The following is a 25123-nucleotide window of genomic DNA, read 5'->3' on the forward strand; positions in this document are numbered from 1 at the left end:
AGACTCCTTGATTCTTAGAACTGAAAGTGCATTAGACATCTTCTATTCTCAGGTTAGAACTGGGATGACTACTTTGTTGACTTGACTTGGATATGTGTGTGTGTGTGTGTCTGTGTGTGTATAATATATACATATATAATCATGTGAATAGTGAATAAATGAATATTAATATACATTTCAACTTTAAGTGAACTGATCATTTAGGATGAGCTCAAATATATTTACAAACACATGAAGTTGGTCTTCCTTTCTGTAAAATTTTCATAGCACTTTGTGTGTGTGTGTGTGTGTGTGTGTGTGTGTGTGTGCACAATTATAAGAATTTTGAGGGTGGAGAGGTTCCTATTACACTGATAGGAATGGTTAAAATGTGGAACAATTTCCAGCTACATGTTGAATTCTGGCTGGCTGTTTTTTACTTCAAAGTCTGTTTTATTTGGTGAAACAGTTTCTTATCACATTTATTTATTATTCTTCAAAGGGATGCTGGGAAGGAGACTGCCTTTATTGCTGTTCTCATGTTGACATGTGAGAAAACTGAGTTCACACAGACCTTGACATTCTCTTCCTGGAAATACATACTGAAAATAACCCGCGAGATCCAGTTAACTATCTGGCGCAGAGTTCCGTACCCTCTCCTGTGCCCTTCTCCCCCAGCCCCAGGGCCTTTCACACAAATAAAACTGATGTCACGTGGAAATTCCCCAAATCAAGAGTTGTTTAAAAATCCCTATGGGACACTGGATTAAGCACATCTCCTCATGGCTATTTTTGAATGTAAGATAATGCCTCAAAGATTCGGTAGCTCTTTCTGGCTAGTGCATTGGGACCCCCACGTATGCGTCAGTGCCAAGTACAGCCTCGTTATGGTTATTACAGGCCACTCAGATTCCATTAAACCTACAGGCTATGTATGCCCTCCAGCAACGGAGAGTCTGTGAATACACTAGTGAGAGGCCAATCATTCCATAAATATTCATTGAGGCACTGTGTTGGAATTGCAGATAAAAAGATAGACCTGTGTCTGTCTTAAGAAACTCAAAGTGCATGGCAGGTATGATAAGTAAAGAGACAATTGCAACGCAGTAGAATAAGTGCAATTATATGGGAAGTTCACTCTGTGATGAGCTAGGAGGAGAATAAAATTCACATGTGGACTGTCAGAAAGACTTCTCAGAGAAAAGAAGGCCTGAGGGAGCTAAGTGGACACAGATGTGGGGGAACAGTGTTCAATGCAAAGAGAACAGTATCTGTGAGCTCCGAGGACAAGAGGGAGCAAAGCACATTGAAGGAAATGAAAAAAGTTCAAGCTGGCTGGAGAGGAGTGAAGGATATGAGCATGTCGGTGCAGAGGGGGGATGAGAGATGCCCAAAGTGCTACTGGAAAGATGAATAGCAGCTGGATTATTCAGGGATGGCCCTGTTAGTCCTTTTTAGACAACGAAACTTTATCCATGAATCATTCACTTACTCAACAAATTTTGTTGCACATTTACCATGTACTGTGAAAGAGTGCTGGGGATAAAGCAACAAATAAAATGGGCAAAGAACACTCTGGTGGGGTGGCTCAGTTGGTCGAAGCATTGTCCTGTACACCAAGCGTTCTGGGTTTGATTCCAGGTCAGAGCGCCTACCTAGGTTTCGGGTTTGATCCCCAGTTTGGGCGCATATCAGAGACAATCAGTCAATGTTTCTCACATCAGTGCTTCTCTCTCTCTCTTTCTCTCTCTTTTAATCTCTCTCCCTCTTTCCCTCTCTCTAAAATCAATAAACATATCTTCGGGTGAGGATTTAAAAAAAAAAAACAAAACTTGTTCTCAATGAAATTCCTTTCTAACGAAGGGTGGAAATCAATGAACAAGCAGCCAAGTCGAAGATGTGATGTGTCCAGTGGTGGTGACAAAGGCCAAGAAGGAAAATAACTCAGAGCTGGGGAAAGGCAGTGTGGCGGGATGGCGCTCGTGTCCTGCAGAGTCAACGAGGCCCCTTTGATTGGGTGGCATTCAGGGGACATCTAAAGTGCAAGATGAAGTCATGCAAGTATTTACAGGGCAGAGGGAACAGCACATACGAAGGGCCAGAGGCACTGTGTGCTTGTTGTGTTGCAGGATTAACTGGAGGCCATTCTGGCTAGACCAGGAGAGAGAGGCCGGGAGTGGTAGGAAATGAAGCTCAAGAGGCAGAGGGGGATGATCACAGAGGGACTTGCTGGATTTTATTCTCAGTGTGATGGGAAATCAAAGGAGAGTTTTCAACAGGCGGGTGGCATGACCCTGTTGGTATCGTTCCAGCTGCAGAAGAAGAATGGATTGAGGATGAGGGTTGGGAATGGGGAGCCGGGGAAGACAGGAAGACAAATACATTGCGGAAAACCAGACAGGCAACATTGGCAACCTAAACAAGACAGTGGCCGTGGATAGGCTACAAGCTGGAGGCAGAAGAGAAAGGAAATGAATGCTAAGGCGCACACTTCTCTGGTCTCCAAAGCACTTTTACCAGAACTTACACAATGTCTGAAGTTTTCTGAACTACAGTGTCCCTTGTGAGTTTAAAGGGTTGACAACCTTTTTAAAGCAAACACTATTTTTTATCTTAAAAGCAGAGCATTTAGTGAGAAATACAAGAAATGGATGCTGTATATGACACAATATCATTTATATTAAAACTATGTTAAGTTAAAAATGCATGCACACAAACCAAAACTTATAAATTTGGGGAAAAGACACAAAGTACAAAATACGCAAGATAAACAGCCCCAACCCAGTTTTCCGAAAGATATCTTATTCCGACATTTAAGAAAAACTTTGGTGTTTTTCTTTCTGCGCACAGTGGAATTTCACCAATTTCTTTGGAATGACAAGTATCAGGAAAAGTTCTGTGGCTGCTAAAACCACGGTTCCATAATCTATCAAGATTCAAGGCCTGTTAGGCAGAAAAATTGCAGTAGATTAAGTTAAAGTTAAAGAAAACTGGCAGTCAGGAGGCTCCTTGGGTTTTATCTCAGTTCTATGTTGATAATGGCAATCACTTGCCGCTAAGTACCTCTTAACAGTTTATAAAGCATGTTTACATATATTAATCTATCTGAACTCCATATCCACTCTTCGAGGCAGCTATTTTACAAATGAGAAAATGAAAACTCAGGGAAATTGAATGACTTATTAAGGTTGCTTAACTTGTCATCCATACTCTTTCTGTGTCACGAGGGAACGTTCTCACACTGTCCCTGCTTCCGATAAGTGACTATGACCTTGGCTAGTGAATTCATGGGCATAGATAAGATGAAGGTGGTGATAATACGGGTGGCATGGTTATTTGGAACAAAGCACTGAATAAATAAATTAATACATAATAATAAAGCAATTATTTACATGTTGCACATTTTAAAAAGTAATTTTAAAATTACTTTTGATTTTAAAAAGTAATATTTAATGCATTAAATTGTCTTTAATTAATTATTATCATTAAAACATTAAATATATTAACAGATAATAGATATTTTAAATAAATCAAGAGTGATATTCACTGTATAAAAAATTAATCAATAAATTACATATAAATAATATATACTTTAAGTGAAAATAAATGAATACATAATATATTTACAGACATATAGACAGCTACCATTATTTATATGCTTTGTTTATTATTCCTGAAATATTTGCAACTGGGTCTTTGCAGCTTATAATCCGTTTTAAAGGTGTGGTATTTAGCAGGAATTTGGGAACTCCGCCACTGGATCCCCACCATTAGGCAGCCTTTTCCATGACTTCCCCAAGGGAAATAAAGACAGAACCTAGTGTTGGGCAAAAGATCATTTCACCTATTAGCGGAAGCCTTGGCCCCAAATCCAAGGTATCCCCCAGGTAAGCTTGGCTGGCCTGCAATTGAAACTACAAATGCATCTTATATCTTATCACTCCTTTGAGAAAGGAAGGGTAGTCCAAAGCCCAATAGCCAGAAAAAAGAAGAGGAAGTATTGAAGAAGGGAGGGGAAGAAAGGAACAGCCAGGCACTCTCCTCAGTGAGTATGACCCCAGCTCTCCGTGATACTCCAGCGTGGCCACAGTAGAACATCTGACCCCCAATAGCTCTAGCCTCAGGCGTTAGCCCCTAACCCCTAGGAGATGTGCCCAATCATTCTCCTTGACCTTGACCAATATCTAGCATGGGTTTTCTTCAGGAAAGGAGGACTGTTAAAGTGCTGGATTGGAAGAGTTGCTGGAAGCTCTCATAGCTAACAGTTCCCACCAAAAGAACCCCCAAATGTGGAAATGATATCAGGAAGTTGAAATTCTATAATTTCTTCATTCATTCCGTAACATCTTGTGTTAGGCATTATAGCAGGTGCTGGGATACAGTTATGAGTACTTGATTACATACACAGGGGTTGGGGTGGGGTGGGGTGGGGTGTGTATATAATTAATTTAAATGAAAACTTCCCAGAAATTAGCCATTCAACAGAGATACTCTAAACAGACAATTTCTAAGGCCATAGATTCGTATAGAATACCAGGAGACATTCAATGAAAAATAACACGTTATCTTGGGATCTATACCTTAAAAGAAGGCAAGATAAATGGCATAAAAGGGAAAGAGAAGCCTGGTATTTTAGAGCTTTAGAAAGAAAATACCTGGATTTTTCCAGTGCTCTTTTAGAATTTCTCCCAGCAATGGGATTCAATTCTTCAGATAGAAATATTCTTAAGGAGGAGCAATTTATCAGCCACCACAGATCACTGGCATTGCCTCCCAACCCTTCCGACATAGTCCAGCCCTTGGGCTTTGGGTCCAAAGCCTACCACCTCTTTTCTGAGTTCTGAGGGAGTGTCCATTGGACAGGAACCTTGGTTCAAACAGCTACCTCAGTTTTCTGTCTCAGGGTATATTTCCCACTTTAAGTTAGTATGTTGGTACTCTAATTTATATATAAACTCTGGCTATACCTATTTGTTTGTTATTTTTATTATAACTGTTACTTCCCTCCCTCTGAGAAGAATCATGTAAACCAAGTGTCCCCAAAACTCCATACATGGATAGTTCTGTTTGAAGTATGTCTGACATGCATGAGCACCTGGGAGGGCTGTGGTCCTTCCTTCCCCTCCCCCAGCCACATGCACCTCTTAATTAACATAACAGCACAAAGACCCCAGAGTCCACGGTGCAGACTCCCACACTCCCCCTTCCCCAAGCACTGACTTGAACCCTCACTTCTGGTGCTGTGTTAGTAAACAATTGAACAGAAATACTTTTCATCAAAGCATCTTACTATTTTGTTTGTTTGTGTTTTGATTCTGACCCAAAAGAGAAGATAAAAGCGAAAGAGAGAAACGGGTGTAATATATGGCTGGTAATTTTAAGATATGGTCCCTATTTTTTAAAGTTCTCTCTTGTTTACCACGAGGTCACGAGGACATACTAGAGCTGACAAGGCTTAGCAGGCACTCAAGAAATATTTGTTCATCATAACTAATTAACTTTTAATTAAATAACTGATGAATTAATTAGTTAGAGAAAGAGGGTGTATGTATCTAAATTGAATCAAATAATTCAAATGAACAATTGATAGGTAGAAAATGAGCAAGTCTGACAGCACTTTCAGTAGATAGTTCGAGAAGGACTAATGACTGAGAGCTGAGATTGGAGAGATGGTTTTCAGGTGGATCTGGAGCTGGAGCTGCCTGGAAAGGCCTCAGGTAAGTGTGAAGTGGGAAAAGCCACATGACTTAAGTCACTGAGGCTGGAGGTGCATCCCCTAATCAGAGAGGAAGTGAGAACAGAGTTACTTTGGGAATCATAGAAGAGGGTGATTATAGATCATTTTAAAAGGCTGAGCCAAGTTTTGACCTTATCCCATCGGGAGTAAGATGATATGAAAGATTTCTGAGCAAGGGAATTCAAGACGAAAACAAACATTCAGGGCTAAATACATATGTTGATTTGTCCTATCAGAAGAGATAATTGTTGAAAACATGATAATAAATACATTTTTAAAATAAACCGCAACGAAGATAAAAATCTCTCCCTCCTCAGTTTCCCAGAGTGAGTGTTACTGCAGAGCTTTTAAGGCAACACGTGCCCAACTTTACTGCACATATGTGATTACGTGTGTCTGCCAGCAAAATGCGAGTCCCTTTTACGGGAAAGAGTTACCACCAAGACTGAAAAAAGGTTTGGCATGAGAAAGGTACTTCATAAATGTTTGTCCCGTGAATAAATAAATGAGCACTTCACTCACAAAGCAACTTCATCTATATTTTATCTCATTTCCTATATTTTGCCAGGTATAATGTACACCCATGTTTTTAGCCCAAACTTTTAGGAAAACAATTTCATTTTAATTTTTTAATTCAATTTTTCATTTATGTATATTTAGATATTTGTTTTTTTGTATTATAAAGGAATTTTAGCATTTATTTTTGAACATACCATGGTACGAGAAATTTGTGTAACAAATAATTATAAAACACAAGAACAGATAGAAGGTATTTCAGGTACTACCCGTGTATAATGAGCATCCTTATTTTCCCCTCATTAATTTGAACAAAAATGTGTGCATTATACACGGCAAAATATGGGTAATTCTTCTATCTGCCCTGTGAAGCCAGTACTGTTATCCTCAAAGAGAGAGATCTGGTCTGGGCGCTGGGGGATGTACACATCGAGGGAAAAGAAAAACCAAGTGGAAAATTCAAGGAGACCGGAGATGTAAGACGGCAAGCCAGACCCCAGGGGCAGAAGCTACTGTAGACAAAGAGAGGAGCAGGAGGGGCCAGGGGGCTTGGGAGGGCTGCAAAGGCATCAGCAGCCCAGGGATCTCATGGGGGTGGGGGGCTGGGGGGGACGCTGAAGTCAAAATGCTCAGAGTCCAAGAAGGAGAGAGGCCACGGAAAAAGAAGGAAGCGGGGGGCGTGGGGCGGGGGAGGCCCAACAAAAACTAATCACTCGGAGAAATCTGACACGAAAAGAAAAGAGAAGGGTGAAGCTAAAAGAAACAAGAGTCTATCAAAGGTATTTTTCCTCCAAGCCTGGGACAGGTTCACAGACAGAGGGCAGTGGCCAGTGGAAGGAGAGAGGAGCATGAGGGAGCTTGAGGTGAGCGGAACCTGCCGGGCCGGAGTGAAGACTCACAGGGAGGAGAAAGGAAGCTGCAAAGCTACCGCAGGTCTCTGTCACACTCTCTGTGACACAAAGTGATCAAACCGGCAGCATGCCTTGAGTGGTTAGTTGAATCTATGTTACACAGTTCCTTTGCTTGTTCCCAACAGCCATCTTCCCCATATATTACCAGACTCAGATATCTCTTTGCAAATATATTTTCTTTTCTTTTCTTTTTTTTTTTTTAGTCTTAAAAATAGTCCGCCCCCCAAGAGAAATCACTGCCTCTCATATGACATTCTTTTAGGCCAAAGCTCCAGAACCTCACCCAAAATAGATCAAATTTTTTAAATGTTTTCTTATTTGCACCCCTCACAAATATGCCTGCAATGCAAAGCCAATTATAAGATTGGCTTTTTTTTTTCCCCCCCTGAAATGAGTGGAGGATATGTTTTCTGGTTGGGAGGGGACACCAGGTCTCCTGACAGGGTCTTGATTGGATTTCAGACAGCCTTCAGTGAGCGTGGGCCAGGCAGAGGAAACGCACGCAGCTGGGTCAACACGTGCAGAGCAGGGGTCTCCCTTAGGCCCTGCCATCTGGGAGTGCATCTTGTGCAGGTGTCCGAGCTTCACGATTAGAAGGGCAGTTCTTTAAAGGCAGCCACAGTGTTTTTACAAGATTATTTAAGGCACAGAGCCTAACACTAAGCCTTGCAGATGATGTATGCTCAGAACAAAACTATCTAAGAAAAATCCAGTTAAGGTTCTAAGTGACTCACACACCCATTGGAATCCAAGAGGAATTTCTCATGGATGCAACCTTTTGCTTTCTCTGAGGGTCGAGCAAATCCAGTTGCAATAAATATGGGGACAGTGGAAACCATAGAGACATCCAGTTATCCTCCATAGCTCCATAAATAAGGAGACAGAGATTTCCTAGAGGGAATTGGCCTAGGCAGTGGAAGTGGGAAAAGGTAACGTGTGTGTCTCAGATGCTGCTTCATCCTTTCTGAGTTTGCTCTAATCACACCCTCCTTCCATTGCCTCAGGTCCTCACCCTTATTCCAGACAACCAATGCCTTTCTTCTTCAACCTGCTGCCCCAAGGGACCAGCTCCTCTTTCTTCTTTCTGTGCTCCTTCAGATGGAATTTGGTATAGTTCCAGTCTACCTTTGCATGGATCCAAAAATAATTAATATGAATGAAGTCGTTCCCTTGCTGGTTTCTTTCCACACAACAATGTGTTTCTGAGACCCAAGTGCATCTTGTTTAGCTAATACAAAGTCTTTTATTCTATACCATAGTTCATGTAACCTCTTCCCCGCTGACCACCTTTGGGATTTTTAAAATTTATTTATTTATTTATTTTTAGAAAGAGGGAAAGGGAGGGAGAAAGAAAGGGAGAGACACATCAATGAGAGAAATACCGATCAGTTGCCTCTCATACACACCCCAAAGGGGGACCGAACCAGGAACCCAAGCATGTACCCTGACTGGGAATTCAACTTGCAGCCTTTTGCTTTGTGGGATGATATTCAACCAACTGATCCGCACTGATCAGGACTGCAGTTGGGATTTTTTACCAATGGTATTTTTATTACAGACAATACTCTAAAAAGCTGCCTTTTACATGTGTCTTTGATAAAAGGTGAGCGTTTCCTGAGGATATGCCCCAAAGTGGGATTGCTGGAGAAGAAATTCAGATGCTGAACATCCGCCACATATTGCCTAATCACTCCAGAAAGTGAACACACCAGTTTACTTTCTTATGCAAAATATAGATGAATTTCTTTCTGCATATTAACAACAACACTTAGTTTTGCAAAATTAAACATATTTTTCTTTGCCAATTTGTTGCTGTGAATTGGTGTCAGTGTTTTAACTTGCTTTGTTCTGGTTACTACTAATGAGATTGCGAATCGTTTCAAGGTTGTTGGCCCTTGTATTTTGTGTTCTGTGGATTGTTATATCCTACTCCCATTTTTTTATTGGTCTCTCTCTTTCTCTCTCTCTCTCACCCCAATTGGTTTCAGGCATTTTTTTTTTTTTTTTTTTTTTTTTTACATTCTAGACTCAAATCCTTTGCTTTATACATCGCACATTTTCTCTTCACTTTGTATATGGTGGATTTTGTTGAACGCAAATTTTTACATCTTGAAGTAACCAAATTGTCTTTAGTTTAACTGTAGTTTAATTTTTACTTAATACATATAAATATTAGTTAGCTTTTTCTTGGTAAAAAACAGTACAAAATCCCAGTGACTTACAACAACAAGCATTTATTTCTTACTGTTTTTGTATGAGGTCTGGGTCAGTAACAGCTCTGCTCATTCTGGCTGGGCTCACTGGCCCAGCACAGCTGCCTGTATCTACTCATTCAGGAACCCAAGATCAAGGGCATTGTTCTGCACTGTTGTAACAAATTGCCACAAAGCAAGTAGCTTACAACAACGTAAATTTATTCTCCCATAGTTACGGAGGCCAGAAGTCCAAAACCAAGTGTGGTCAGGATTGTTGGCTTTTTCTGGAGGTCCTGAGAGAGAATCTGTCCCATGTCTCTCTCCTAGCATCCAGTGATCACAGGCAATTGTAAGCATTCTTTGGTTGTAGATGCATCATTCCAATCCCTGCCTCTGTCACGACACCCTATTCTCCTCTGGGTCTTCGGTGTCTGAAATCTCCCTCTGCCTTTTTTTCCTCCTTCCCTCCCTCCCTCCCTTCCTTCCTTCTTCCTTCCCTCCTTCCTTCCTTCCTTCCTAACCAAAGAAGTACATTTTATTTAATTTAAAAACACTTTTAAATTACAGTTTACATTAAATATTATTTTGTATTAGTTTCGGGTGTACAACATAGTGGTTAGATACTCGTATACTTTACCAAGTGTTCCTCCTGATATTTCAAGTAACCACCTGCCACCATACAAAGTTGTTACAATATTATTGACTGTATTTCCTATGCTGTAATTTATATCCCCATGACTATTTTATAACTGCTAACTTGTATTTCTCAATCCCTTTACCTTTTCTACTCAGTGTCCCGAATCCCCTCCCCTCTCCCAACCATCAGTCTGTTCTCTGTATCTATGAATCTGTTTCTGTTTTATTTGTTCATTTATATTGTTCTTTGGATTTCACATATGAGTGAAATTGTATGGTATTTGTCTTTCTCTGACTAATTTATATCACTTAGCATAATAGCCTATGGGTCCATCCATACTGTTGCAAATGGTAAGGTTTTTTAATGACCACTTATTATTCATACTTATACTCTATTTTTCTTCTTAAAGAAGACCCTTTAATATTTCTTGTAATACTGGTTTGGTGCTGATGAACTCCTTCAGCTTTTATCTGTCTGGGAATCTTTTTATGTGTCATTTGATTCTAAATGATAGCTTTGCTGGGCAGAGTAATCTTGGTTATAGGTTCTTGCTTTTCATCACTTTGAATATCTCTTGCCAATCCCTTCTGGCTTGCAGAGTTTCTGTTGAGAAATCAGCTGGAAATCTTGTGGGAACTTCCTTGTAGGTAACTAACTGCATTTCTCTTGCTGTTTTTAAGATTCTCTCTCTGTCTTTAACCTTTGGCATTTTAATTATGATGTGTCTTGGTGTGAGCATTTTTGGGGTCATGTTGTTTGGGACTCTCTACTTCCTGGGCTTGTATATTTACTTCTTTCACCAGGTGAGGGAAGTTTTACATCATTATTATTTCTCAAATAGGTTTTCATTTTTTTTGCTCTCTCTCTCTATTCTCCTTCCAGCACACCTATGAAGTAAGTGTTGGACTCTTGAAGTTGTCCTGGCAGCTCCTTATACTATTGTCTTTTTTTTTTTTTTTCATTCTTTTTTCTCTTTGCCTTTCTGATTGGGCTTTTCTGCTTCCTTATATTCCAAATTGCTGATCTGATTGTCTGCTTCACCAACTCTACTGCTGATTCTCTGTAATTTACTCTTCATTTTAGCTATTGTATCCTTCTTATCTGACTGGTTATTTTTTATGATTTCCATTTCTTTTTTTATGCTAATGGGGTTCTCACTAAATTTTCTGAGCACCCTTATAACCATTGTTTTTGAACTCTGTATCTGGTAGTTTGCTTGTGTCCATTTTATTTAAATCTTTTTCTAGACTTTTGCTCTGTTCTTCTGTTTGGGACCTGTGTCTTTGTCTCCTCATTTTGGCTGCTTCCCTGTGTTTGTTTCTATGTATTAGGTAGAGCTGCTACATCTCTTGGACTTGGTAGAGTAGCCTTATGTAGTAGGTGTCCTGCTGGGCCCAGTGGCACAGTCCCCCTGCTCATCAAAGCTGGGTGCCCCGGGTGCACCCTTGGATGGGCAGTGTAGACTGTCCTCTTGTAGTTAAGTCTTGATTGCTATTGTCACATCACTAGAAGGGAATGACTCCCTGGCTGATCAGCTGCAAGGACTGGGCTTGACTACAGCAGAGAAGCTGCTGTGAAGGGGCGTGTTCCATGGGTCATGCTGTTATCATGGCACAGGAAAGACACTCAAAGGTAAAAGCACAACATGAGATGCCTTTACTCCTCACAGGCGCCCCATGACTTCTGGCCACATCCCCTTGGTCAAAGCAAATCACAGGTCAAGTTCACCTAGTGAGAGTACTGCAAAGACACATGGTAAAGAACGTGAGTGTGTAATCCCGTTAAAAGATGAAGTGAATATTTGGCTACAGTAATCCAACCCATCACAAACTACATTATTATGAAAGTCAGATAATACCTTGTGGCTTTTAACCAAAAGCTGTCATTATCCTTCCCATCCATTTCTACACCGACCCTCCCCATAAGCAATGGCTCTCGACTCCTTCACAGTGTCCTTTTCTAGGCTCTCAGGGTTGGGGTGTCAGTTCCCATACCTCTTCTCTTCACTGTTTGCACCTGCTCAAGTAACTTATTCCTGATTTAAAACACTATAATAGGGTGACTCTCAAACATGTATCTCAAGCCTCATCCTTTCCCCTAAACACCAGATTTATATATCACACTACCCATCTGCACTTCTACTTGAATGCTTTAGGCATCTTTATATGCCTAAAATGTGTCTACTATGACTCCCGCCCCTCCTTGCAAATCTGCATCTCTCTCAGTTGTCCTTTCATTAAATAACACTGCCATTCACTCCGTTATTCAGACCGTAAAGGGAGACATCCTGGATTCTTCTCTTTTTCTCATATCCCTCATCAATGGGCCTTAATTCAATACCTCCTCAGGCCCCTGACCACAACTACCCCATTCCAGGGCAGTAACTCTTGCCTATGAGGAGGCAATAGCTTCCTCCTGCTTCTTCACTTGCAATCTTACTGCCTCTTCTATACAGGACAACCAGAGTGATCTTTCTGTCTTTGTTCAAAACCTTCCAATGACTTTCCATCTTACTTGGAACAAAACTCACAGTCCTTGCGGTGGTTATAAGGCTCTGGATGATCAGACCTGGCACTGGCGATCACTCCTCCCCAGATCACGCTGGGCTTTGTTATTCCTTTAATATGCACCTGCAATTCTTTCTGTAGGGAATGTTCTTCTTTCATGTATTCTGCTTGTTTCTTCACTTTTATTCACCTGTCTGTTGAAAACCTTCAGAGAGGACTTCTCTGATTTCCTTTGTCCATTCACCCTTTCTTCTTTTTCCTTTATAGCACTTTCAACTGCTTGACATTGTATACTTATGTATTAGTTAATGTGTTGATCTGTCTCTAAAAAAAAATTTTTTTTAATGTATTTTGTTCACAACATCTACAACAGGCCCTGGCATGGGTGGACACTCGTTAAATATTTGTTCAATGAATGTACTATTTTGGGGGAGTGGTATTTATTTTCATAATCCTACGTAACAGTCTAATTCTACTGTTTATTAAAATTTCAATAATAAACATTAACTATTGATTTCCTGCTAAACAAAACTATGGTTAAGATCTCTTACCCCCCATCATCCTACTAACATGTTCTTGCCTGTTATCCTTCGGATCTAATTACATCATCATTGTTTTAGTGAAATCCGTATGCAGTGTTTACATTGTCATGACTGTGCATTGTTCTCACAGTTGAACGGTATGTTTTCATTCATTGTACTGGATGCCCCGTGGGCCCTATGAATTTGGAAACTTGCATCCTTCAGGTGGGGGAAATTTTAATGTATTATTTCTTTGATAATATGTCTTCTGTCCTCTTTTCCTAGAACATTCAGATGTTGGATTTTTCCTTGCTTCCGTAATGGTCTTTTCTCTCATCTTTTTCATCTTGCCTTTTTCTCCTACTTTTTGAGGGGATTCTTTTCCTAAACTTTATCTTCTATTTCTTGAATTTAATCTTTAGAAATTTATTCATAATATTTTTCATTTACAAGCGTTCTTACTTGTTCTCTGAAAGTGCCTTTTTAAAGCATCTTTCTCGTGTGGCTGCAATATCTTCTCTTATCTCTCTGAAAATAGTAATTATAGTTTTCTTGAAGTTATTTGGTAATTATAGTTTTCTTGACATGTTTTGTTTCTCACCCTGCCTCCCGTTCCTCCGAGTCTCCTTTTCCGTAGTCTAATCTCTCCAGAGCCTTCCCCAACTTGATGTTCATATTTAAGAACGAGGTGCTAAGCAGAGGGCCTGGGGCAACGGCCCAGACAGTTCCAGGGTCCCTCAAATATGCGTTTAGGTTTTTTCCTATGGTCATGCCAGACTCCCTGGAGCGGAATATTCCCATTTCCTTTCTGGGGAGTATAAACCTGACTGCGTCCTGGGAGTGAGAATGCTGGGAGTGTTTTAGTGTTCATTGAATACACTTTCATTTAAAACTTTGTTTTCAGTACATAGCCTCTTACCTGTCCATTGCTTTGCCTGACATTCTGAGGCCAGCACTTCTCTTTGAAGAATATGCTACCAGTTTCTGTCTCTTTTATCTGGTTGGGAGAGGGTAGTTCACTGCTTGCGTGCCTGTAGGTTTTTTTGTTGGTTTGTGTGGGAGTGAGAAAGATATCTGGGCTTTTCACTGTTCCTTACTCATATTTTCAATCCAACCTGTTTTCTGCCTTGTCTTCCACCTTCAGAGGTTCCCAGGGCTTCTAAATCTTGAGTTTTTCCTGGTTTGAGTCTTGATTCAGCTTCTTTCCTGCCCGTGGTCTTGCACTCTACGGGGCCAGAGTTCAGTTTCTCAGCTCTGCTAAGTCAATTACCAACCCTCCGTCCATTTTCCATATTCCAGAAATTGGCTGACATCTGAACTCTCTGTTGACTTTGTTCCAGCACTCTTTGCCTTGCGGGATTTATTTATGATTCTTCGTTTCTTTTCTATCATCTTTCTGAGGTTTGAGCAAGCAGCAGAAATAAATGAGTATTGTGCATTTGATCTGCCAAATTTAACCATATCCTTAAATTTTTTTCAGTCTCTTCATTTTAAGTCCTGTTTTTTATGACTTAAGATTCCTTCCATATCATAGCTATCATAAAAATATTCACCTACAATTTTTCCTAATGATTTTCAAATTTTGTTTTTCATGTAACCTAGTTACTTTCAATGGGGGGAGGGGCGATTTTGAAATTAATTTTATTGTTTCCACATAATCAATTGTAACCTGACCATTAATAGATTCGTCTGCCCTTTCTCCTGATCTGCAATGCCTCTGCTATTATTTTAGAAGTTTCCACCTCTGTTTGGGACAGTTTCTAGGCTTTCTTATTTGTTCTATTGATCTATTTGTCTATTCCTGGGTCAATAACACTTAACTAGAATTGCTCTATAAAATATCTCAGTTTATTTTTAGATCTTCATTTTCCCATATTAATTTTAAGATTATTTTGTCAAGTTCTACAAAATATATTACTTAGGGATTTTAGTTGGAATAATAAAGGTGTAGGTTAATTTGAGGAGAATTTGCATCTTTATAATTTTGAGGTTTGCCATTCAGGAAAGTGATAAATTTTACCATTTATGCAGGCTTTTTACACTCCTACGTCCAGCTTTGTAATTTTCTTGCACATATTTTGTTACATTTATTCCCAGGTAATGCACACTTCTGTTATTAATATAAGTAGTGTATTTTTCCATTATATTTTAAAATTAGAGATTACATAAATTCTGGGGTTTTGCATACTAAACTTGAGTCTAATAATCTTTCTAAACTCTTTTATTAGTTCTAATATATTTGTTGATTCTCTTGAATTTTCTTCACACATAATCACATCTTAACAAATAAAGACAATTGTGGGGTTTTTTCCTAATTCCAGTGGCTCCTATTTCTTTTTTTTCTTTCTCTTTTTCTTGGCTAGAACCTCCAGCTCTTTTCTCAATTGTAGAAAAGACAGTCATCCTTGTCTTTTCATTGATTATAATGGGAATATTTTTAACATTTTCATCATTAAGCATGATTTTTGCTGTAGGTTTCTGGTAAATGTCTCTCATTATGTTTATAAAGAGTCTGTTGCTAATCTTTTAAGAGATCCTTTTTTCTATAAGTGATTACTAATTTTACCAAGCCTTAATTTTTATCTGTCAAGATGATCTTTCTCTTTTCTTTTTTTCTGTTTCTTTTTTACTTTTAAACTGCTAATAATATATAATGTATCAGTACATTTCCAGATTTGACCATCTCTGCATTAGCTTTTTTTAATGCTGTTGCAGTCAATATGTTAATTTTTTCATCTGGGTTCATAAGTACACTTAGTTTAATTCTTTCTCTCTCTCTCTCTTTTGTACTGTCTTTGTTGTCCAATTTTGGTATCAACAGTCTACCAGCCTGATTTGTTGTTTTAGAAACCTGAGTTTCTGGAAACACTCTATTGGAATAAAAGAAGAGGTGTGTGTGGGGGGGGGGGGGGCGGGGCAGGGCATGGGAAGTGTTCTATTGTCTTTTAAAATGTTCGAAATATCTGTTCTGTTCAACAAAGCACATATCTGAAGCCAGAAGAATGTGTGCTTTTCATGGGATTACATGAAGTGATTTCAATTTTAAATGAAAAAGTATGGCCTGCCTTTTCTTTTCCCAAATTGACACACAAGCAAAATATAATTGGTCACTACTGATCTACATGATTACAAATAGGCAGCTGGAACCGAAAGAATATGAGTCATCCAGATGTTTCCAAATGTCTCATTAGATTTGTTATGGTTGATTAGATAGATACAGCCTATGCCAGACAAGCTGTTCTTTATCTGGGATGATCCAAGTGGGAAATATATTCCACAGAAACTGCCTACATAAATCCTGTGTATTTTTAGTATTGTTTACAAATGACCTCTGGAAAAAAGTAAGTACTGTGTAAGGCAAGTTTCCCATGGCAGAAATTGGCAACATTTGTCTTTTTCTTTCTTTTTATTTCATCCCTTTTCCTTCCTTTTTCATTCTTGCTTAATTTAAAAAAATGTAAAAACAAAAATGAAAAAAAATCTTTCTATATCATGATATATATTACATAAAATTTGCTAAAGTTTTCTTCCAACTACATAGTGTTTCCACAATAATTCTATTTTCAAATATACAAAATAGGCTGAATGGGTGCTCATCCACTCTAAGCCTGCAGATGAGGTATTTAGAATTTATCTAGGGAAGCATACTTCTCTTTTCTAAAAACACAAACCCCAAAATATTTAGCCATTTATCTTCTAAAAACCATACAAAATGCATGTCCTTTCCATGTTTCCTGCTGATAATATTTTCCCCATTTGTAGCACAACTTTTCTTTCCTCTGGGAAGCTGGTACTTACTTTATTCATAGATTGCACATGACGCCTTGACGTTGCCCACCGAAGTGCATTGCTCATACAAGCAGGGAGAATGCTGCCTAGGACCCAATTGGCAGTGGCCGTGTAAAGTGGCATGTTAAACAGGCCTTGCTGAGCTATAGGCCACACTGCCTGGTGACCCAGGGCCCCAAGCATCTCTGACACAGGTCGTATCTTCACCCAGATGCCACTGACTGAGTTGCTCTCAGTGTTCATTCATGTCTGTCCTACAATGTCTTCAAGCTCAGCTGTTTACCAGACTATGAAGTATATACTTTACCTTCCCAGTCTGTTCAGATATGGGATATCCCCAGTAGCAAAACTGTGTTCTCAAAGTTAATTTCCAAATCTTTTATTTGGGATTCGAAGACATTTTCCCATAGGAACTGTCTATCAAATGATTATGCTCCACAGATGCCTGGTTGAGCCACAGTATCCTCGACACATGGCATTGACGGTCCATTCCCACCAGCTGTTATTTACTCCGTTTCCCTGGGAACGTGCATTCTGAGGTCTAACTTGGGATGCTTGCAGCTCATCTCTCCCTCCGCCTGGCAAGCCGTCACTTGTAGCTTTTTTAAGCTCTGTAGTGCGGTAGCAGTTGGGGAGAGTGGACAGGGTAGCCTTCCCAAGAGAAAAATGACTGTAAGGTGATGCGGGTGCCTCTGGGTAACTTGTTCATGCTGGAGAGCTGAAGGACACTCCCCGCTTGGACCAGTCCCTCCTCATCCTTCTGAGTGAGGCACAAAGTTTGGGGACTTTTTCCTAAGTAGAGGTCACTTCTAAGTTGGAGCTTCATAAACAGGGAAAGGTTTATGTAGTAAAACCTCAGATTTTTGAAGACCAAGCTTCTGGACTTGTAATTAGCCAAGGAAAATATTTTAATTCTTCTTGGTCAGTGATGAAATGGTCTCCAAACACATAGCAATAATAATGCATAAATCTAGCACCTAGCCGCAGGCCTGACAAATAGTTGTTAAGTGCTCATAATTTTTCATCGTTGTTGAATCAAGTACCGGTTGAGTGAATCCTATATTTAAAAGCACAAGACCAAGGATTGAATGCACAGTTGTCCAGTTAACTTCATTGTGATGTAGTATCTCCTGATTCTGACCTTTTCCTAACACACATCCTACCAATGAAGAGGTGGTCGGAGTACTTTCAAGAAGTCACTAGGGCATCGGTGTCATCTCTGTGGGCATAAGCATTTGCCTACACCAGCCCCGAAGTAGGTGCTGGGTGCCTCCGTGACCCCTCTGCTGTGCGGGCTTTCTTGCAATATCTCCCCACTGACAAATCTGAGGGAGCAGAGGGGATGAAGAGAGGGAGGTGGTGTGGCAAACCAGTGAGAGCCAAGCTGTGTTTCTGGTGCTACACTTATTTTGGCAAACATTACCTGCTAAAAAAAACAAAAACAAAAACAAAAACAGAAAACCACTTCAGCTTTTTTGGTCAGTTGTCTTTACCACACATGTAGACACACGGCAGGGGGTTGTTTGTGCCTCTCTCCGGTTAGAATTTAGCCTGGACACCAGACCTGGGTCCCCGTCATTTCAGGCTTTAAAAATTACACAACGGTTTTATTTCACTTCGTATTTACAACTGCTTTGAAAAGAAATACACCATTAAGCCTCCCTCAGTTAAATAGCCTTCTCCACCCCCACTAAACTTATGGGCTGTTACCTTTTAGTTTCCTAGACGGCTTTCTTTTTTAAAGTTCCATTTGTGTTCACCAAGACAGCCTCTTTCTCCAAGATTAACATTTCTTATGATTGTTCCTGACAATGGATTCGCTTCCAGAGGCCCTGCTTAGGATAACCAAAAAAGGGCATGGAGCAGGCTGGTTTTGGCAGCCTGCACGCAGTTTCTGAGCTTTTTAGGTCTTGGTTTTTCTGATGAGTGATTTCCTGAGCATGCCTAGGGAATGACAGGCATCTCCACAGGCCGGCTACATCCACCTCGGCCGAGGTGTCGTCATTGGCTGCCTATTAGAAAAACCTACAGGACAATGCATACCACCGACTGCCGACTGTAAACACAGGGGATGTGTGTTCGCTTTGCGCGGACTTCTGGGAGGGGCTAAGGAAGGGCGGTCTGCAGTTTTATTGAATAGAGCAGTGTGTATTGGGCCGCCTGCCTGCCTGCCCTCTTGCTGTGCTCCTGCTTAAAGAAATCGGTCCTTCCTTTCGGACTCAGTCCCCGGGAAGAAGTTTCAGCCTATGAGGTAAGGCGCAGAGGACTTTCTTTTAATCTCTTCCAGAGAGAGAGTCTGGGGACTTTCTCCTTCCGAGGTGCAGTCCACATTCCTGGCCAAAGTGGCCGGAGATGCAGGACTGTAAAAATCAATAAACCATGCAAATTCTCAGAGCCAGACTGAGCTTCGCTGCCCTGCAGATGTTCCCGGAAGACAAACAGGATGAGGTTTCACGTTTTGTTCTTCCAGTTGGGACGAGAGGAGAGATTGTCTAGAGGCGTAGATGCAGGGACCACCGGCAACTTTGATGAGAACAGCCTTTTGTTTAGCCGTGCGGTGGGGGTTTACCTGGTCGCCCCAGGCCAGTGTCCCTACGCTCACACCGGCAGTTTCTCCTGCATCTTTTATTATCAGAGGTTTAAAGAGGTTTTACTTTTAACGACAGCAACTTTTTAGGTTGATGAGAAGCCAGAAAGTGATGCTTTTTTAACCAAAGGCGTTTACAGTTTCTTCTGCCACCAGTATTTGAGACTAGACTTCTAGGGCTGCCAGGAAATAAGGTCAGAGGTAGAAAGTCCTGACACTGAGCACTGGTTGGATGAATGTAACTGATCTGATATTTGCTAGGGAAGAAGATGCCTACCTCGGTCTGTTTCCTATAAAACCTAATAATGAGAGAATGCATGCACTGGTGGGTGTGTTTTCAGGAATCACTTTCAACATCCCACCAAACTATTTCTTGAGAAATCTTATTTTTCTGTTTGAAAGTGTGCCTGAGCGTGACTCGATTAGTTGAAAAGTTGTAAGTTGCAAGTGTGTCCCAGAAAGGGAGGAAATGGTCTTTCATTTCAAGATAGTCAGACATATTTGGGCATCTTGAACAGTAGTACCAGGCAGCTGGTCAGTAGTAGCCTGGAATTCCTTTTAGAAAGAGCTGATTGTAAAGGCTGGGCGATTTTAGTGCTGTGGCAATACATGGTCAGAAAAAGTGAATGAGAACAAAGTACTTGGTATTTGTAGATCCCTTCTGTTCACAGGTCTAGGCAGATAGACTTGTAAACTGAAATAGTAAAGTCTTTCTGCTGTGTTTGGCAAAACCAGACGTGTAGGGCTGGAACTTAAGTGAAGGCTAGGAGATATGTGGTAAGGAGGGCAAATCTGATAATTTTTAAAATAAATCTGGATATTCAAGGTTTCCACCTCCAAACAACGGGCTCAATTTGATTTTATTGCATGGAGTGAGGTGGTTTTATGTTGAGATTCATTAAATCATCTTTTTGCTATGTATTTTGAAGTTGGGGGATAATTTTCTTGAGAATGCCTCTTTCTCCTTCCAGGAGTGATATATGATAACAGAATTCCCTGTGAATTTCTTTTCCTTGGAACGGTTCTGAGTAAGTGTGAGAGAAAGGCAGCAGGCAAGAGCTGTAGTTTGATTATCGTCCTTCCCGCGAAGAGATCAAGTTCCAAACTATTTTCACAGTGTTTTCATGTCAATCAAAATATGGAGAGCAATTTCTTTCTCAACTGTGCTCCAAACCATGTAGGGAATGCAGTTTGGAAGGAAATCTGTGTAATCTTGGGATCTGGAGATAAATTCCATTTTGAAACCAACATCTTAAAATCCCTGAAAGTTCAGACTTTGCTGCCATCACTTTCTCCTCTCCTCATGTACTCTCACAGCCATAAAAATGCATTTTTTTGAAATAGTACTTCAAGTGTTCTCCTCTAGTGATGGAGCAAAGGGATTTGGCATTTTACTTTTTGTTAAACTTTAGGCAGCTCTTTGTGCTCTTTTCTTCCTGTTGATTATTAGCTAGAACACATCTCCCTAAACAGGGAGGTAAACAGAGCACAGTGGAACTGCAGTGCAAGGATCTTCATTTTGTTAAAATCATTTAATAAAGAGAAATACAATGGCGCACACACCGGGAATGTACTATGGATTAAACCATAGATCATAACATGTGGGGTTGTTTCCATTGTTCAAAGCCAATAGAAATGTGCAACTTAAATAATTCAAATAAAAAGATTCCTTTAGCCCTGGCCGGTGTGGCTTAGTTCATTGGAGCATCGTCCTGCAACCAAAACACTGTGGGTTCCATCTGTTGTCAAGGCATACCTAGTTTGCGGGTTCGATCCCTGGTCCAGGCACATATGATGCCCGGTCCGGGCATGTATAGGAGGCAACTCATCGATTCTTCTCTTTTACATTGATCTCCCTCTCTCTCTCTCCTTTCCTCCCCACTTCCTCTCTCTAAAAGCAATGAAAAAATGTCCTTGGGGGAGGATAAAAAAATTTTTTTTTAAAGATTGCTTTAAACAGATACAATTCATTCATGAAAGAGGAGAGCCAGGTTTGAACCACAGTTTAAAGGATTGAAATGAGGAACATACAAGCAAGCCCTGACAGTGAGGCTATTAATCATTCTAATTGGCTCCTAACGACTGGCCTGGGGATATTTTGCTCTGGGGCAATAGGTTGGTCCTGTGTCCAGCCATGGAAAGTTCCAGAATCCAGCCTGGGTCGTCTCTTTTCTGATGAGGAAAAGGCATCTCAGTAGGCCTTTTCTTAAAAACATATGTAGTTGCCTCCATTTGTCATTTCCATGGTAGCATGTTCGCTAGCTAGTCATTCTTTACAAGACAAAACAGTGACTTACAGATGGGCATGAAAAGGGATTAGCTTGGTCCCCATCTGCCTGCAATCTATCACATGTCTCAGAAACATGGAGGGGTGAGGCTGTGGTGGGGGGACAGGGGAAAACGCTGACAAAGTGGTATGCAAATAACATGGTAGGACTAAGGAGGAGGTTAGGAAGATGTTGCCAAAGAATTTTCAGACTTTAAAAAAGAGTTTTCTGGGTAAATTCTCTCAGAGCCTGAAAATAGAACCATTAGCTCCTTACTGAAAGTCCTGCATCCGTCTGGCCAATCCAAGCTTTTTGGAGAGAAGCCTATAGGTTCTGAGTAGTTGGCTAATTTAAAGAGATAGCTGCTTAGTGTCCTCCCCACCTCGTACCTAGTATCCCTAATTATCTGCTCCTTCCTCATATTTGAGGATCCTTGCATGGTACCTTCTGGATCTCAGTTCTTTCTAGAACTCGGAGCCCAGAGGAAATACTGGTCCACCCCAATGTTGTCTTAGTTTTGGCTTTGATAATCAAACACAAAATAGACACAAGTATCAGGAGGCAGAATAAGATGGGTCGTCAGCGGTGCAAGGCCATGTCCAGGAATCAGGAAATCTGAAGATGCAGTCGAGTAGAAGACCGATGACAAGGTGCTGACAACAGAAAGGCCTTAGTAAATGAGGCAGCTCCTCTGTCTCCAGCCAAAAGCATGGAACTAATCCCAGCATGTCAAGCCGGGGGTCTTGTAGGGAGGGTGAGATAATCAGGAGCACCTGGCTGTGGTTCCTGTTGGTATTGAGACCAGACTGCTCCATGGATCTGGCCTCTCACCTCTGTTTGCTTCAGTCTTTAGTCTCCCCAGCTGGTTCTCCTGTAACTGACTACCGGTGGCATCCTTAACTTCCCAATCCCCGGTCCTCCACCTCTACCACCTTCCTTAGCTCCTCCATCCTCAGGCCAAAAGGGGGCTTTCCTGACCCAACACTGGCAATTTGCAATGGCCCAGCTCTAGGATGAGGTCCAACGAACAGCAGAAGGGTCAGGCCCAGATGTGTTCGAGACAAGGAAAAGCCTCTTTACTTTTTAAGGCAGAGGGAGAAACGTTAGAGCAGACATAGTCGATGGTAAGGCAGTTTGTGCCATCAAGAGCCTTTGGCATCTCACCCCAAACTCCCCATTGTCTGGCAGAGAGAGAGAGAGAGAGGAGGATTAGATGGAAAGGTTGACCATAAAGAAGACGACCGTGAGGAGGAGGAGACTGGGCGGCCCTGTCAGGTGTTCTTTTTCTGTGTTGTTATGGACACCTTTGGGAATCTATAAAAACTCTTTAGGTCCCGATGGTCCTTTGTGAACCCGCTCTTTGTGGTTGACCTGGGCGCTCTTTGTGGTTGACCTGGGCGAGAGACCCTTGAGCGGGGGGAGGGTGGGGTAGGAGAGGTAGGAAGGAGACCAGAGTGGAGGGATCAGAACAGGAGTAGAGGTGTTCTTTCTTGTTTCCCTCCTTCTTCGGAAGGAAGAAAGGATGGTGTAAACGCACAGATGTATAGAAGGAGATGACCACAAGTGGCCTCCATTTCAAAGAAAAGGAGATCATCTCTAAAGAAGCACTTTCTGGGGAGCTGGTAGGGGCTGGAGAAGCCAGGAAGGGCTGCTGGTGCGAGCTGCTGAGAGAGCACCGAGAGCTCAGTGCAAGGATTGCTAAGCAGCCGTGAGGGGATAGTTGAAGGAGAATAATTTCTTTCCGGTATTTTTAGTGCATTGGGTGTTCTTAGTAAGTACTCATTTTAGTACATGGCTTTTCTTTTAAATATATATATGATGAATAAAGAGAAGATAAATTGCTTTTTAATCATTTCCTGAGGCTTTTGGCATTGTTCTGTGAATATGCGGATGAAAGCACTTGACTTTAAGGAAATCATCTCACTTGGAGAGAGACTCGTATTAAGTAGAAATGTATGTAATTAGTTCCTTTTACACCCACATGTAACATTCCCAAGCTGGAGAACTAGGCAGATTTCACCTCTGTGCTAAAAGGTGGGCAGGTCCAGAAAGGCAGGAAGACCCGAGTTCCATCAGATATGAAAGGCAGCAGTGGGCGGCCTTGTGAAGGAAAGAGAAACAGCAAAAATCGGAAGTGAGGCAGAGGTTTAGAAACCAAGAATCTGCTCGGCAAGGCAGCGTACAGACAGGTACAGTGCCGATGCAGGAGCACTTGGCGCAGAGCTCGGAACAAGTAGACCCTCATGTTAATATCTTCAGTAGCACAAGCAGAGGGACAGAATTACAAGATACATGTGGACGAGTAAAGGGATGGAATCACAAGGAAATCCAAGAACAGAAGCCAAGCTGGGAGCAGGGTCCAAAGAGAGTGGGGTTGGAATCAAGGAGGGTCAAAGGCTTTCAGCAGATGTCTATGTGCTCCCATGAATGTAACTCAGCTGGAGCGCTTGTGGCTGCTTCTTTCTGTTGTTCTACAGACTGGAAAATTCCTTCTGTGCTCCCTGGTCAGATTCTGAATGGAGGGACCTGATTGGTTCAGCTGGTAACTATTGTCTTTGGCAAATTTCTTAGGGGACATCAAAGTTTACTGGCATGCTTACGGATGAATTACCAGCCTGTCTGGCAACAGTAGCCATCCCTGGGGGTGGATAAAAAGCCCAGTGGGCAATTCTAGTTAGAAGAGAAAGTTGGGCATGGAAGGCAAATTAGCTAGAATGTCCAGCAGCTGTGAATGAATAGCTTTGAATTTGTGTGTGTGCGTGACTGAATTCCTAGAGAGGCAAACACCGAATGTCAAGGTCATAGAGTCCTTGATGACCACTTTGACGTGGCCTGATGAACCAGTCTTGAGGGAGGTTAGCCTGGAAGCTTGCACCACTGATAATTGAAAAGATAAGAAATTATCCATTTTAGAAAGATTCTAAAGGAAAACACTTGGGTGTTTTTGTTGGCAAGAAGCATCCTAGAGTCACAGATGTGATATGGTTTTCCCCCAAATGAAGCCAATCTTTAAAATTCAATACATAATGATTTAATAATTTTAGTAAATAAAAAACTACATCTCAGTGTAAACCCTGATAACTCAACAAGCTTACTGCCTCAAAGGCAGTGTATTCTTAATCTCGGCAAGTTTCCATTCTCAGCAGTGGTTGCAATGTAATCTTTCATTCACTGAACACGTGTCTCGTTGTCTGTTAAGAAGAGACAAAAAAGGGAATATGTCCTGTTCTGGGCTCATTCTTCAGAGAAGCATCGACAAATATGAACCCAGGGCTGAGCGTCAAAGCCAGAGGGTGTGAGAAGAGCAGAACATGAGGAACAGATAAGGGATCTGGAGCTGTTTATCCCAAAGAGAAGAAAATGTAGGGGCCACATGGGTGTCTTCAAATATTTGGAGTACTTTCATCTAAAGAGGGGAGAAGGTATTTGTGTTTTTCAAGACACTAGGACTGGATACACATAGATTCATAGATTTTT

At 41.1% G+C, this 25123-nt stretch overlaps 1 protein-coding gene across 4 annotated transcripts in view; it reads left to right on the forward strand.

Moving 5' to 3' along the window:
- The first annotated feature begins 18738 nt into the window (after positions 1-18738).
- The window catches only part of CALD1 (caldesmon 1), a 190588-nt gene continuing 184203 nt past the window's right edge, over positions 18739-25123 (forward strand). For 2 of the 4 annotated variants that reach the window (XM_054563956.1, XM_054563958.1), the window contains exon 1: positions 18739-19043. The gene's annotated coding sequence lies outside the window, so the exon portion shown is untranslated. The remainder of the gene's footprint in view (positions 19044-25123) is intronic. The other 2 variants (XM_054563960.1, XM_054563961.1) reach the window with 2 other exon arrangements.

This window comes from Pteronotus mesoamericanus, unplaced genomic scaffold (genome assembly GCF_021234165.1).
Source record: "Pteronotus mesoamericanus isolate MK-2021 breed Mesoamerican mustached bat unplaced genomic scaffold, CSHL_Meso_final scaffold_85, whole genome shotgun sequence".
NCBI classification, from domain to species: domain Eukaryota; kingdom Metazoa; phylum Chordata; class Mammalia; order Chiroptera; family Mormoopidae; genus Pteronotus; species Pteronotus mesoamericanus.